We start from the raw sequence: 17,257 nt of genomic DNA, 5'->3' as shown, positions 1-17,257 counted from the left end.
GCATTTAAGTACAACACCTTAAGACCAGTATTTGATACTTTTCGCTTTGATTTCACTGCAACTTTATTGCACTGCAACTCATCCCAATGGCTACAAATTTGCCCCATCACCTGCCTGTCTTTCCTGACATCTTTACTGCTCACTATCTTAGATATATTTCTGTTTTTCCCTTCCTCCGCTCTGTCATTCTGGTTCCCATCCCTCTGCCAAATTAGTTTAAACCCTCCCTAACAGCTCTATTAAACTTTCCCGCCAGGATATTGGTCCCCTTTGGGTTCAGGTGTAACCTGTCCCTTTTGAACAGGTCATACTTCCCCCAGGAGAGATCCCAATTATCCAAGAATCTGAAGCCCTGCCCCCTACACCAGTCTCTCAGCCACGCATTCATCTGCCTGATCTGACTATTCTTGCCCTCGCTAGCACTTGGCACAGGTAGCAATCCCGAGATTACTACCCTGGAGGTCCTGCTTCTCAGTTTCCTTCCTAACTCCTGGAAATCTCTCTTCAGGACCTCCTCCTTTGTCCTATCTATGTCATTGGTACCAACATGTACCAAGACAACTGGCTGCTCACCCTCCCCCTTTAGAATATTCAGGACCCGATCCGAGACATCCCGTACCCTGGCACCTGGGAGGCAACACATCATGCGGGTAGCTCTATCAGGCTCACAGAATCTCCTCAGTATCTTCTCAGAATGTCCTCAGTATTATTTATTTATCAGTTGTTTGTTTGTCTTCGCAGTTTTTCTTTGTGCATTGATTGTTAGTCAGTCTTTGTGTGTAGTTATTCATTCTTTCTTTCTTTCTTCTACTGTGAATGCCTGCAAGAAAATCAACCTCAGGGTAGTATATGGTGATGTATACATACTTTGATAATAAGCTTACTGTACTTGGAACTTTGAAATGTTCCCCCATTTGTTACGTGTTGAGGGACGGCTCCAGAATATACAACTACCAGAAGGTTGAGTTACATAACAGTCTCTGTCCTGAACTGTGCATTAAACAGCAGGGATACACCTTTAATAATGTGTTAATAGCGGGAATTCATTTGATGCTTGTAGCTTTAATGGGTGAGAATCGACATGATTAGTTTCACTGGCCACAAATTATCAGCTGGAGTTAAATTTGTGTAGGCTTTATTGCCTGAAGACTGGTTCTTATTTTAGTTCATCTATAAAAATGCTAGCCAGAATTTCATAACTTCAGAATGATCACTAACAAGAAATCGTTTTACATTCCTTCCTCCAACAGTCCTTGCGTTTTGTTTTACTATTGAGAAGTTTGTCTCATATGTCTTATGGTCTTATATTTAATGCCTTCTATAATAAAGACTGACTCAAAGTAATTATTTAGAATCTCTGTCACTTCTCAAGTGCCATCATTCATTCATTACCCAATATCTAAGTGACCAAAGTTACTTTTGCGTTTTCTTCCTTTCTACCAGTGCAGGTTTCTTACAAACGTTTTATATTTGCTACAACCTACACACTCACTCATAAGGAGTCTTTACAAATCTTGTTCTCAGTATTATTTCTTTTATTTACAGTTTGCTTTCTTTTGAACACTGGTCTTTTATGTCTTTGTATTTTATAAATAACTTTTCATTAAATTCCATTACGTTTCTTTTTTCGTGTTAAGTGCCTGCAAGGAAATGACTCTCAAGGTAGTATAGGTTAACATATATCTACTTGGATAATAAATTGAACTTTGAATGTCTGTTCATAATTATTTTAAATTACCAGTTGCTGATTTGTAAATATTTCCCAATCCCTCTGACCTATCACAAATCTTTATAATATTGGATGACTTTTCAATTTTACTCTTCATCGTTCACCTTCGACCTGCCCGCTAAGGAAGCCGGGATTTCCCAGTGCCCACCCATTTCAATTGTACTTCCCATTCCCATTCCGTCAATCTGGTCCAAGGTCTCCTCCACTGCCATGATGAGACCACACTCAGGCTGGAGGAGCAGCACTTCATATTCCGTCTGGGTAGCCTCCAATTTGATGGCCTGAACATCGATTTCTCGAGCTTCCGGTAATTATCTCCTCCCTCCGCCTTCTCTCTTTTTTCCATTTCGCATTATTGATTTACTTACTGAGAGACTGCATGGACAGGGCCTTCTGCCCTTCGAGCCACGCTGGCCAGCCACCCTCGATTTTGTCCCAGCCTAATCATGCCACAATTTTCAATGACCACTCAACCTACTCTTATCTGGCCGGCTTTCCATCCGTGCTGGGTAGCGTGGAGCTAGCAACTTCGGCCTCGTAAAAAACAGACAAACACTAATGAAATTGCAGGGTTGCCCACCCAATGTGCCACAGGGTGGTGAGAGGAACAACTAACCTACCAACCGGTACGACTTTGGACTGTGGGAGGAAACCAGAGCACCCAGAGAAAACCTATGCATTCCTTGGGGAGGACATACAGATTCCTTACAGAGGACAATCCAATTGAACTTTGAACTCTGACGCCCCTATCTGTAGTAGTGTCATGCTAACCACACTCCATGAATTATCACGGTCTACAGTCCTCTCCTATCAGATTACTTCTCCTCATTTCCCTCATCTCCTTCCTTCCTTCCATGGTCCACAATCCTCTCCTATCAGATTACTTCTCCTCACCTGCCTCTCCTCCTTTCTTCCTTCCATGATCCACGTCCTCTCCTATCAGATTACTTCTTCACCTTGTCCACCTATCTCCTCCCAAAGTCTTACTTCACTTGCCCTCCTCCACCCAGCCCCAGCTGGTTTCACCTATCAACGTCTAGCTTGTTACCCTCTACTCCATCACCTTCTAATCTGGCTTGCTCTCTCTTCCTTTCCAGTCCTGACACAGCCAGAAATGTCAATTGTTTATTCCTGTCCATCGATGCTCACTGACCCAATGAGGTCCTCCAACACTAGGTGGGTGTTCCTCAGTCTATATAATTTCTATATTCTCCCACAGAGGGTGAATCCTTCTGTTACAGCCTTTCTCTCTCACTGTTTGCCAGTGCTTACACAGTAATTATTTTCCCAGTCTGCTTTGGCCAACTGTCTTAATGCCACTTCAGCTGGCTTTGTCTAAGCTTAGAATATTAGTTTCAGACCAGCATGTCTCATTATCAGACTTAATTTGAAATTGTACCATGCTCTGATCTTACTTTCCCAGGGGATCCATTCCAATGAGATCATTAATTAATCTGGGAAAGATGAATAGTCAACTCATCTGTAGCTGTATTGTGTTTGGTTTCAGTAGATAATAATTGTGAATTCCTTAATTATTCCAGCTCCTGATTTTCCACAATTTGCAACCAGGGCGATATCTAATCAGATTTCATTTGACATTTTTATCCAAGTCGTTGTCTGTTGTCTGGATTACTTGACCTGCACCCTAGTTTGTTCATGAAAATACGAAGTTGAAGAGTGAGTCAAAGGCAGAGATGACTAGGACAGGCAAGTTTTGTGTTGTTCAGTGGGTGTATTTATCGTCTGTACCAGTTGGTTTGACAATCTGACTCCTTCCCCTCGATTTTTTGTCAATAGACAGAACCTAACTCTGAAAGTGTTAGTGACAATTCCACTGAATGACTCAGAAAACATAGAAACTATAGAAAAACTACAGCACAGATACAGGCCTTTTGGCCCTTCTTGGCTGTGCCGAACCATTTTCTGCCTAGTCCCACTGATCTGCACATGGACCATATCCCTCCATACACCTCCCATCCATGTATCTGTCCAATTTATTCTTAAATGTTAAAAAAGAACCCACATTTACCACCTCGTCTGGCAACACATTCCACACTCCCACCACTCTCTGTGTGAAGAAGCCCTCCTTAATGTTCCCTTTAAATTTTTCCCCCCTCACCCTAAACCCATGTCCTCTGTTTTTTTTCTCCCCTTGCCTCAGTGGAAAAAGCCTGCTTGCATTCACTCTATCTATACCCATCATAATTTTATATACCTCTATCAAATCTCCCCTCATTCTTCTACGCTCCAGGGAATAAAATCCTAATCTATTCAACCTTTCTCTGTAACTGAGTTTCTCAAGTCCTGGCAACATCCTTGTAAACCTTCTCTGCACTCTTTCAACCTTATTAATATCCTTCCTGTAATTTGGTGACCAAAACTGAACACAATACTCCAGGTTCAGCCTCACCAATGCCTTATACAACCTCATCATAACATTCCAGCTCTTATACTCAATACTTTGATTAATAAAGGCCAATGTACCAAAAGCTCTCTTTATGACCCTACCTACCTGTGATGCCACTCTTAGGGAATTTTGCATCTGTATTCCCAGATCCCTCTGTTCTACTGCACTCCTCCGTGCCTTACCATTAACCCTGTATGTTCTACCTTGGTTTGTCCTTCCAAAGTGCAATACCTCACACTTTTCTGTATTAAACTCCATCTGCCATTTTTCAGCCCATTTTTCCAGCTGGTCCAAATCCCTCTGCAAGCCTTGAAAACTTTCCTCACTGTCCACTACACCTCCAATCTTTGTATCATCAGCAAATTTGCTGATCCAATTTACCACATTATCATCCAGATCATTGATATAGATGACAAATAACAATGGACCCGGCACTGATCCCTGTGGCACACCACTAGTCACAGGCCTCCACTCTGAGAAGCAATCCTCTACTACCACTCTTTGGCTTCTTCCATTGAGCCATTGTCTAATCCAATTTACCACCTCTCCATGTATACCTAGTGACTGAATTTTCCTAACTAACCTCCCATGCGGGACCTTGTCAAAGGCCTTACTGAAGTCCATGTAGACAACATCCACTGCCTTCCTTTCATCTACTTTCCTGGTAACCTCCTGGAAAACTCCAATAGATTGGTCAAACATGACCTACCACACACAAAGCCTAGACTTGTTAATATTTGGAAGACAGCCTGGAAGATTTATAATCTTGTAAAAAATAACTGGGCCTAAATCTTGGAAGTCCCTCTGCAGCAACACTGTGGAAGCATATTTACCTGTAGGAGTTCAAAAGGCAGCTCATGCCCACCTGCTCAAGGAAAAGCAGGGGTGGAGATTGTCAGTGTTATCCGGATCTCCAACTAAGGATAAATAAATCAACAGATTTATTAAAAAATTTCTGATGGACATAAATGGTACACAGTAAAATTAATTAAGATATTTTAATTAGATCATTTTTTCCCTTTTACAGAGGAAGATTTTTCAATGAATACATTATTGCTCTCATTATTACACCATGCTTCACACCATTCAGAGTCACCAGCTGCGAACTACTACACAGTCATCTCCACACAAAAAACACCTGAGTCCCTGTAGCACCCACCGATCCTAGAGGTCCTGAATGTACACATAGATACTGTGTACTCCTTCTACAGGGATACACAGGCATGCACATAACCCTAGATGAAAGGCTATCAATCAACTGGGACAGAACCCTTCACTGCCTTCCACCTGTACCCATGAATGGCCATCCTGGCCAGACCCAGGAGTAAACCAACCAGGAGACCCCCCGACTAACTCACCCCACCCCCTGCCCCTCCACTCCGGGTGGCCAAAGATCAGGGCCATGTACACGGAAATGCAGCAAAAACTTGAGGAGCAAATTGGATCAGATGATGAGCAACTGACATCAGAATCAGATTTAATATCACCGGCATACGTTGTGAAAAAAACTGAAATATAGTACGTATATATATGTCTGTTAAATAGTTAGGTTAAAATAAGTAGCACAAAATAACAGAAATAAAAAAAGTTGTGGGGCCGTGTTCATGGGTTCAATGTCAATTCAGAAATCGCTGGCAGAGGGGAAGAAGCTGAAATGGAGCATGTAATAACTTTGAAACAGAAACTAAACAGGAGTTTATTAGTGTGACAGGCACACCGTACCGTTCTGCACACTCAGGCTGAAAGGCAGAGTGAGGAGGTTACTCCTTCTCTCAACTTACAAGACAAGCAGCTCATCCTCACAACAAATCCACCAGTACTTCAATTTCCCTTCCAATATTGAAGTTACAGGTTATCATTTAATCCAAAGACTCAGTAAAACATGTGTAGGTGTGCTTGATGCTCTGTTTTATGCCTTTTATTGAATGCAACCATATTGTGTTTACTGCTTGTTACAAGTTATGAAAGTTCAGTAACTTTTACCTGGAGTCTGCTTAACCTAAAATACATTATAATGCCAATAATCTGGAATCAAAATACACTGATGATTGATTGAAAAAGTTATGAGTATTGTCATTACTTAACTGAAAGTTCAGAGTCTGGAATGTTGAACTTTGTTAGAATCAAAGGATAGTGCAGTAAGGGAGGAATGTGTGTAACAGCCTCCCACTCATTTCCTGTCTGAATTGGTTTCAGCAATTCCCTAAATTACTCACCATCTGTATATCCTGGTTAGAAGGATGTTCTGATTTGAAGAAAGGATCTGACAATGAATATCTATAATGAAGAAGGAACACTCACAACACGCTGAAGGAACTCAGCAGGTCGGGCAACATCCGTGGAAACGATCAGTCAAGTTTCGGGCCGGAACTTGACTGAACGTTTCCACGGTTGCTGCCCGACCTGCTGAGTTCCTCCAGCATGTTGTCAGTGTTGCTCTGACCCCAGAATCTGCAGAGTATTTTGTGTTTAACAAAGAGGGGATGTCTTGATTAGCTTGTCAATAGCAGTAACAAAAGTGAATACTTATGAAGTTCTTTTAACGTATTAAAATAATCTTGTATGACCCTGACTTTTCAAGTACACATCAAGCATTGTTTAATTGTGGCATGAGTTATGTGTTTATCATCCTGAGAGGTAGAGTTTTGGATCCTCCGAGTGACCTTTATTCTCTTTCAATTTCCTCTATTCCTTGAAACAATCGCTTACAGTTTTAATTTAATATGCTTCCCCTTCATCTAGCCAATATTCCTCTAAGATACTAGGAGAATTAGTTGGAGGAGGTGTCCTAGGGTCAATTTTGATGGATGAGTGTCAATCATGGGATGAGAGTGGAGTGCAGAAACTGCACATTGGCTATGGAGGTCAGAGATGAGATTGTCACTCTGGGCTAGGGAAAGACTGGTACCATGGGATTGAAGGGGGCTTGGGAAGTGTGTGCATGGGGTTGGTGGTGTCAGAAGTTTGTTATTGGAGGTCAGGCATAAGATCAGAAGATGTTGTATTGTCGTACTCAACTGGGCCCGATGCAATAGCAATTGTACCACAAGTACACTGCCACACGTAATTCTTTTCAAAACTTTATTCTCTACTCATAGCATGCTATGAGGGAAGTTACAGACAGATCTCCCAAAAGAGTCAGTCCAGACACTGCCCCCGAATTACACAGTTCTCCACAATTTATAACATTAATCAGGTACAGTAGCAGGAAATCTTACGATTACAAGTTTAGACATTATTAGAATCATTTCAATCATATGCTAAGATACAATTAGACATAAGATAATCATTGGTCAGTCAGTTATAATTATTTTAAACCAAAGCTAGCCCATCAATTCCTCATTTGGACCCTTCCCCTTTTCTCCCGAACTTTCTAGCCGTTACCTCATCCCTCCCATATTTTTAGCTATACCTTGAGCTGCTTCTGCAAGATCAGATAGTTCATTATTTGAGCCTTTGCCTATCTTTAGAGAGCAATGACTAGTACGTCACCGGTTGCTGGGTAAAGATTCTTTCTGACTTGTCCAAACTTGTCCAAAGCAGTAAGCTAAGGCGCTTACAAGGTGATTGATTACAAGTTAATCATTGTCCTCTGTTTTTCCCCTATTTACCTATCTATCCCTTCATTCCATCATTCCCCCCTTCTTATCACTTTATGATAAATAATTAAACAGGGACTGAGTAAAGCATCATCAGTCTCTCCGTGCAAAGTCGGCAGCCAGCATTCAGGCAGGTCATCATCACACAGCAAGCAATGATTATAACAATGAAGATAATCAGCCCATGCAGCAAATAAAACTCCCAGGATCCTCCCTGCAACCATTCTAACCAGCCATCCCCCTTCCCCGAACTTTGCCTGAAATCATCCAATTGTTTCTTAATAGACTGAATGGCATGGGTCACGTTGTATGGTTCGTCAGTGACATGGGTGATACATTTGTCTCCGACTATTGCGCACACCCCTCTCTGCTGGGCCAACTGATAATCCACAGCATACCTGGTCTGCTGTGTGTAAAGTCGCAACTCCACTAATTCTCTGTTAACAGCCTCCAGACCTTCCATCGTACTGTTCCCCAATGCCGCCAGCCCACAAATGATGCAGTTGCGGTTCATTGTGGCTATGGTTCCTGCCGAGCTCCCTAGAGAGAGAGCACTCAGGAACCCATAGCCCACAGAAGAGCCCAGAGTAACGGGACTCCTCCAGTCAGCACAAAATTCTTTACTCATGGCTCGAGCTGTCAGTCGCCGTTGAACATGGGCAGCCTGGGGGCAGGGAACAGAAAGTGGTCTGATCGTTCCTACTGCAAAGCGATTAGGCAGAGTGGTGGTAGCTGTAGTATAGGTGCCATTAAACAATAACACATATCCTCTCTTGGCCCTGTAGTAAGTATTTTTGTAACTCACTATTTTGTCATGCCACAAGTACTTCTGTAGATATAGGGAGGAGTATTCAAAAGTATCTGAACCTGCCGACACATGAGACCCATTGCAATATCCACACACATACTGAGTTCCCTTAGAGAGGGGCACACATAGTTCGTGGATACATTCGCAAGAGAATATTCCCTGGCTTATCTTACATCGGCGGTCCAGGCAAGTTTTCTTCAGGCAAGGTATGCCTGGGGAAATTGAACAACATAGAAGGTTGCAAAAGCTGGAATCCACAACAACAAATAATCTGCTAAAGGAACTCAAGGGATTGGGCAGCATCTGTGAGAGAGAGAAAGTATTAACATTTTGGATCTGTTCTCCAAACGAGATCAGGACTGGGGTGAAGAGGAAAGATACCTGGTATAAGGAGCAGAAGTGGAAGGTGACACATGGACCAGGACTGCGGATGGCTGTAGGATGGGTCAGGCAGAGTTGAGAGATGGGTAAGTGACAAGAGGAGGCAGAGATAAAAGGGGAGATAGATACAGATTGGCGAAAGAGAGAGTGATGGTGGATACAACAGTTGGAGGGAGATATGCAGGAACAGAAGGGCTCAGGAAGGTGATATAGGAATCATGAGGGGAGAGGAAAAGGAGAGATGGAATAAGTAAATTGAGCTTTCACTTGGAAAAAGTCTGTGAAGTGGTGCAAAGTGGGAGCAAGTGGTTTAGACTGTGGGTATTGTATCTTCTGCAGTTATGTGGGAAGATGCAAAAGGAAGGGAAAAGGATGTGACATTAACTGTGGAGTAGATCATGAGGAGGAAAATAGAAAAATGTGGAAGTGGTCAGCAAGTCAAGAGCAAGGGAAATAAGGTCAACATTTCAGGTCAATAACCTCCCTAAGTATATTTCAAGATTATTGTTACTTAACAGAGCAGTTGCCTGGATAACTCCAGAGTAACAAAAAATAATGTTTTCTTATAATCTCAACAGAACTGATTTCCTGTGAATATTTCACAAAGTTTTTAAACAAGTTGTTTCTGTGAAATGGACACAGCCAAAGAGCTGTTTGGTTGTGAGTTGTAATGTGCCAGCACTGAATCAAGGACTCTAATTTTATGCTTGCGGGCATTGGTGCCAAGATATTGCAGCATAGGGGAGCTGCTGGCCTGACTGATGTAGGAAGGGAGGATTGCCAGACAATATGATATCTAAACACTATATTATAAGGAGGAAATATATATTCCCCTATTGAATTTATTTATCTTGCTAATTGATTTTCATGTAAGTAGCCTTGTTTTTAGAGGCATTGAATTCTATTTCAATGACTCAAAGAGACTTGATGAGACACAGATTTGTCTGTTACTAATAGAGGTGGTGGACGGGGAGGATGGGGAGGATAAGAGGATGTGCAGGCAATCTGAATGTGTTAAAAGTGTTACACCTTGGAAACTCTGGGCACTGATTAAGATTCCAAACATCCCAGTCAAACTCAAGTTCCAGTTACAAGGGTCAAAGATGACAACAAAACGTGGCAGTACAGCAGGTGTAGTTAGACTTGGTGTTGCATCCAGAATTAATGACTCGGAACCGTAGGGCCTTGCACAGAGAGATGTTGGTTTCAAAATTTGGGATTCACACCTACTGCTTCATGCATGCTGAATTGGTTCAAATCTTCCACTGGGCGTTGTTGGGTCCATGTATGGTGTGAGGTGCACTGCCTGCTGCCATCCTGTTACATAATGCCGACATTGCTGCCTGCTACATGTAATCAACCCCATAGATTTGCAATTCCACATGTAATCTCCGCTCCCAGGTTCTGCCACTCACCCGTACCCCAGGGACTATGTGCAGAGAGCAACAGGGGAAAGAAGTACTGGAGGAGATTTGTGGGCAGGCAACACTAATGGAGGAAAATGGATAGTTGGTGTTCCGGGATTTGTTGCTATTGGTCCTTGTGGATGAGAGCCCCTTTCCCCAAAGGTTCTCCATTCTCTGAGGCACTTTGCCTCTTCTTTGCCTTAAATAGGTTACCCTTTATTTCTGAGCAGTAGTCCTATTTTGAGGCGTCCCCTCCACATCCTTTCTGCCAATGTTCTTCAGGATGAATATGGTTAGTCAGGAAGTTATGAAAGGGTGAAGCGAATAAAGAAATTCACTAACTATTGTAGCTGAGTAAGATTGACATCATTCTTGACACCTGGTTCACTTGCAGACACAGCTGGAGAGATTTTTGCAATTCACCGTGTGATGGAGGGATGTTGACAGTTGAATTCTGGGTTTTTAAAGATCTGTCTACAGCTGAACATCATTACTCAAAGCACAGAATACTTCGGAGTCTTTCAAAGAGTGTTATAATGAGTGTCTGGACAACCTAGTCAACCGTATGATATGTTTTCTCTTGGCGATTTATCTCCTGAAGGCACCTACAGTTTTAATTGGATTTGCAGAAGCTAGTTTTAATTTTCTATAGAATAGATGAGAGTTTGACATTGTGAGTATTTTGTTCAGTGTCATATGGAAGAGTTTGCTTAAGCTGATGCCATCGCAGAGCTATGAAAAGCATTTTCAGACTATTGGATAGCATCTCCTGCTCGGAATATTCAATGCACTGTATTTCAGCACACTTGGTTTGTTCTCAATTCTTAATTGACAAGCTGGTAGTGAATAATTAATGTTGTAATTGATTAGTCACTGATTCCCCCTTTCCCTAGGTTGGAAACATACAGTTCCCCAACTAACCACCCTCGCCAGGCACTCAGCAAACCCCTGGACGACTTCTGTTCAGTTGCGAGTGAGCATCAGGTGATATCCAGGTAATGCTATTCACACCCCACAGGTACATACAAATACTGTGTGCTTCATGGCTCTCCCACCAGCTTGCCTTTCTGACAGTCATTGAGAGCTGCTGATATTTTATGGCAAAGAAAAATGCCTTCGAACCCCTTCATTCTATCAACCCCATTCCTCCCATTTATTTCCCAGTAACCCATGATCTTTCACGTGACATCCACACCCACCTCTGCCCCCCCCCCCCGGTTCTTCTGATGCCCACCTACAAAAGGGACAGTTTACAGCTGTCAAGTGTCCGTCCAACACACGTCTCTACGGTGTGCGAGGAAATCGGACTACCCAGGGAATCTCGTGTAATCTCAAAGAGAACCTGCAAACTCCACACAGACAGCACCAGAGGTCAGAATTCAATCCAGTTGTCACGGTGTTCGGATATGGCCCAAGTGTGGACAGAGAGAGATGCTGAAGTGGGTCCAAAAATTCACAGACTTTAATGTGAATAGAGTTAGAGGGAAAGGAAGGCAATAAATGTCAGGCCAAACAGGGCCATTAACTATTACTCTCAAATGGAAAACAAAGCCAACACAACAGCTGAAATGAAAAAACTAAGTATAAAATGAATACCGCTGGTCTTCAGTGTCAGTCTACCTGACAGTCCTATTTCTCAGGCAAGGCCGAATGCAAGCCAGCAGCAAAACATTGCTGTGCCCTGCTCAAGTCTTGACAAGTGCTACCATGAAAAGAAGGGGGTTAAGTACCACCATAACAAAACAGTGATTAGCTGATACATGCAGCAGCCAGAACAAACGGGATCTCCCAGTGGCCACCCATTTTAATTCCTCTTTCCATTCCCATTCTGATATGTCTATCCATGGCCTCCTCCACTGCAGTGATGAGGTCGGACTTGGGCTGGAGGAACACCACCTTATGTTCCGTTTGGGTAGCCTCCAACCTGATGGCATGAGCATTGATTTCTCAAACTTCCAGTAATGCCCCTCACCCCCAACCCCTTCACCATTTCCCATCTCCTTTTCCCTCTCTCACCTTATCTCCTTGCCTGCCAATTGCCTCCCTCTGGTATTCCTCCCTCCCTTTTCTTTCTTCCATGGCCTTCAGTCCTCTCCTATCAGATCACGCACCCCCCCCCCCCTTCACCAGTCCTGTATCTCTTTCACCAATCAACTTCCCAGCTCTTTACTTCATCCCTCCCCGTCCTGGTTTCACCTATCACCTTGTATTTCTCTCTCCCCTCTCCCCACCTTTAAACCTACTCCTCAGCTTTTTTCCTGAAGAGTATTGGCCCATAACATCGACTGTACTTTTTTCCTTGATGCTACCTGGCCTGCTGAGTTGCTCCAGTATTTTGTGTGTGTTGCTTGTGCAATGCCCCAGTTCATATTTTCACTGTTATGCGGTATGTATCTCATTTTGGCAGTTCTGTAAGAGCTGCTTGTTTTCAGCTTGTTTGGGTTATTGTTGAAGATAAGGAATGGTGTGGAATATGTGCCATCCAATTAGTGGGAGGTTTTCTTGGTGAGGGACGATAAGGTTGGTCTTGGTTTTTTTTTGGTTTGGCGGGAGATGAAGAGAGAAAATAATGGGGAGAACCGGTCATATCATATGATCTGGTGAGAGACCCGCTTGTTCGAGATGGATTGCGAGCGATGTTCAGAAGGTGGTGTGTGCATTCACACTGATGAGGGCCTAGCTCGTGAGTGACAGAGAAGTTCAAGATGAGCTCATTTGACTGTAATTAGAACGGGCCCTTTTCATTTTGTTATTCTTTACTAACCCTTTAGTTAAGATTCATAAATATAATTCCTTTAATTGTACGAAGTGTACTGTGTGATATTTCACGGCATTAATTTGTAACAGGGTAGCAAATGACACAATACCCACACAAACTGAGGATTGGGCTGGGAGAGCACCTCAATTTCACGAGTTTGGTAAGGCCGGAGGGTGTTTTATATTTCAAGATATACCTTATTCAAAAATAAAATTATATCCAATAATCCATTCAATAACTTTTCATCCTTTACATACGTTTCCATTATGGTCAGTACATATCCATACTTATCGCCACCCACGTGGCCCTCCGGTTGTTCACCTCACCATATCATTGTTGAGGGGTATACTCCCCGCCCTCCGACCCCTCCCACTCCCACGGGTGGAGAAACCTATACTGTGGTCCTTCCCCACCGGGCCCTTGCGGTGGCTGCACCGAGTTTCAGTGCGTCCCTCAGCACGTACTCCTGCAGCCGAGAATGTGCCAGTCAGCAGCATTCTCCCATGGACATCTCCATGTGCTGGTAGATCATCAAGTTTCGGGCCAACCAAAGAGCGTCTTTCATCGAGTTGATGATCTACCAGCAGCACCGGATGTTGGTCTCCGTGTGTGTCCCTGGGAACAGCCCGTAGATCAGAGAGTCCTCTGTTACGCAGCTGCTCAGGATGAAACGTGACACTAGCCTGTCCATCCTCCTCCACACCCTCTCTGCGAACTGACAGTGTGCAAAGAGGTGGGTCACAGACTCCTCCTCACTGCAGTCCTCCCATTGTCAGCGGGGTGCGGAGACGAAATTCTGGGCGTACAGGAGGGATCTGACTGGGAGGGCCCCTCTCACCGCCAGCCAGGCGAGGTCTTGATGCCTGTTGGTGAGGTTTGGCGTTGAGGCATTTTGCCAGATGAACTGGACGGTCTGCTCGGGGAACCACCCCACTGTGTCCATCACGTCCTTCTCCTGCAGTGCCTGCAGGACATTACGTGCTGACCACTGCCTGATGGCCCTGTGGTCAAAGGCGTTCTCCTGGAAGAACTTTTCTACGAAGGACAGATATGGTGGCAATGACCAGCTGACTGGGGCATTGCGCGGGAGTGGGGCCAGACCCATCCTTTGTAGCCAGGGCGATAGGTAGAACCTGGGTACATAGTGGAACCTGATGCCCACATACCTGGTTTCTACACACAACCTGATGCAGCCACACACAAAGCTGGCCATCAGGGTGAGGGCGACAATGGGGACGTTCTTGCCCCCATTGTCCAGGGACTTGTGCATGACGGTCCGTCTGACCCGTTCCATCTTGGATCCCCAGACGAATCTGAAGACAGCTCGGGTGATTTCCGAGCTGTAGGAACGGGGGACGGGCCACACCTGCGCCAAGTACAGCAGCCCTGAGGGCACCTCACACCTGATGATCAGGTTCCTGCCCGTTATCGACAAGGAGTGCCCTCCCCACAGTCCCAGTTTCTGTTTCACCTTGGCAGTCCGCTCCTGCTAGTTCTTGCTGCACGCCTCGGCCCCTCCGAACCACATCCCCAACACCTTCACATGGTCAGACCTGATGGTGAAGGGCCACTGGATCGGTCGGGCCAGTTGCCGAAGAGCATGGCTTCGCTCTTCGTGCGGTTGACCCTGGCCCCCGACGCTAGCTCGAACTGTTCGCAGGTGCCAATCAACCTGCGAACTGACCTTGGATCAGAGCAGAAGACGGTGACGTCGTCCATGTACAGGGAGGTTTCCACTTGCGTCCCTCCACCGCCTGGTAGCGTCACCCCTCTTACACCCTCATCCCTCCTGATAGCTTCCGCAAAGGGTTGCATGCACACAAACAAGACAGGGGAGAGGGGGCAGCCCTGCCTGACTCCAGACCTGATGGGGAAGCTGTCTGTTTTTCACCCGTTGACCAAGACTGCACTATGGATGTCCATGTAGACCAGTCTGATCCAATTCCGGATTCCCTCCCCAAATCCCATTTTGGAGAGCACGTCCGCCATGTACGTGTGCGATATCCGGTCGAAGGTCTTCTCCTGGTCCAAGCTAACCAGACAGGCGTTCACCCCCCTGTCCCGCACGTAGGCGATGGTGTCCCTCTGCAGCGCGAGGCTGTCTGAGATCTTCCTGCCTGGTACAGCACAGGTTTGGTCCGGGTGGATCACCTGTCCCAGAGCAGACTTGACCCTGTTGGCGATAGCCTTGGATGGGATCTTGTAATCCACATTCAGGAGAGAGATGGGCCTCCAATTTCTAATGTCCTCCCTTTCCCCCTTCTGCTTGTAGATGAGGGTGATGATGCAATTCCTCATGGACTCTGACCTGTTGCCGGCCAGAAGCATAGCGTTGTACACTTCCAGCAGGTCTGGGCCCATCCAGTTCCACAGAGGCGAGTACAACTCAGCCGGTGAGCCGTCGCTTCCGGGAGTCTTAATCGACTCAAAGGAACGGATGGAGCCCGTCAGCTCGTCCAGGGTCAGTGGCTGATCGAGGCTCTCCCGCTTGCCGTCGTCTAAGACCTGCGAGATAGACGACAGGAAGTTGCAGGAGGCTGTGGATTCTGTGGGCTTTACGTCGTACAGACCGGCATGGAAGGACTTGCAGATCCTCCATATGTCGGTCTGTGAGGACGCGACTGAGCCGTCCTCTTCCTTAAGGTTGTGGATCACAGAGCTCCCCCTGTGCACCTTTTGGAAGAAGAAGAGTGAGCACGTCTCGTCCTGCTCCACGGTTTGGACCCTTGATCGGAAGATGATCTTGGAGGATTCGGTGGCTAGGTGCTGGGCTTGCCGGCCCTTCACCTCTCGCAATTCCTCCCTGACATCCACCCACTTCGACTGCAGAAGGAGAAGTTGCTGCAACTCTGTCTGGAGTTTACGCAGTTCCCTCTGCTCCTGCCTTGCTTTCTGGATACCCTTGTGAATGAAGAACTTCTTGATGTTCTCCTTGGTGGCCTCCCACCAGTGAACCGGGCAATCAAAGAAGGCTTTCAAGGTTCTCCAACCTGTGTGCTCCCTCACAAAATAATCTGCAGATGCTGGGGTCAAAGCAACACTCACAACATGCTGGCGTAACTCAGCAGGTCGGGCAGCATCCATGGAAAAGGTCCTGACGAAGGGTTCCAGCCCGAAATGTCGATCGATCTTTTCCACTGATGCTGCCCGACCTGCTGAGTTCCTCCAGCGTGTTGTGAGTGTGTACTCCCTCTCTAGTTCCTCGACGTTCTCTGGGGTCAGCAGCTTTACATTCAGCTTCCAAGTCCCCCTGCCTGCCTTCTGGTCCTCCCGTAAGAGACAGATGGCTTGCAGAAGGCGGTGGTCAGAGAAGAACACCGGTGTGACGTCGGTGGACCTGACCGTGAGGGACTCAGACAAGAAGAGGAAGTCGATCCGGGAGCGGGCTGAGCCGTCCAATCGTGTCCAGGTGGCTTGTGGCTGTGTGCAGCTTGGCTGTCTTCACCGTTTCCATCAGGAGTGTAGAGGTACTGTCCAGCCTGCCGTCGGCACTGCCGGATCGTCCAGCCGCATCAATGGTGCAGTTGAAGTCTCCGGCCAGAACGACCGGCTGGGACGTCACCAGCAGCTGTGGGAGCTGCTCGAAGACGGCCAGCCGCTCGCTCCACACGGGGGAGGCATACACGTTGATCAGCCAGAGCGGAGTGCCCCGGTATTTGACATCTGCTACCAGGAGGCGCCCCGCAACCACCTCTTTAACTGGGTGATTGAGAAGTTGCCTTCCCGTAGCAGAATCCCCAGGCCGGAAGCACGACAATACTTGCCCCCCGACCACAGAGACAAACCCTTAGTCCACCACCGTGACCACCTCCGGTCCGGTAGTTACGGAGGTGTGGTAGTCCACACTTCTGGGGGAAGGTCACACCGGCCTTTACAGTGTCCAAGTACTGGAGCGTGCTGACGCAAGGCCCAGTACTCTTCAAACTGCTCACGTTCAAGCACCTCAATTTAAGGTCTGCCATCATTTTAAAGTCTTTTATTTCGGCTGCTCTCCGTCCTCACCCTTGCAGTCCTGAGCCTTCATGCGCACCGCCTTTGTGAAGTCTTTCACCTTCTGTGGGCTCAGGTACTGCAGGTAGTACTCTCCCGGGTGTGGCAGTTCTGGTTCTGAGCCTGGGGGGTCGTTGACTCCCGGGGTTGCTTCCCCTTCAGGCTTCTGGGTGCCAGCC

The 17,257-nt window shown here is 46.0% G+C and overlaps 1 long non-coding RNA gene across 1 annotated transcript; it reads right to left on the bottom strand.

Moving 5' to 3' along the window:
• Window positions 1–698: 698 nt before the first annotated feature.
• LOC134353301 (uncharacterized) lies at window positions 699–12,418 on the bottom strand. The gene is made up of 3 exons (XR_010019575.1): window positions 12,347–12,418; window positions 4,970–5,053; window positions 699–820 (listed from the first exon to the last, which is right to left on the bottom strand). It is a non-coding gene; the product is annotated as an uncharacterized LOC134353301 (long non-coding RNA).
• Window positions 12,419–17,257: the final 4,839 nt, after the last annotated feature.

The sequence above is a fragment of the Mobula hypostoma genome, chromosome 10 (genome assembly GCF_963921235.1).
Source record: "Mobula hypostoma chromosome 10, sMobHyp1.1, whole genome shotgun sequence".
NCBI lineage: Eukaryota > Metazoa > Chordata > Chondrichthyes > Myliobatiformes > Myliobatidae > Mobula > Mobula hypostoma.
This window is presented reverse-complemented; position numbering and strand designations above follow the sequence as displayed.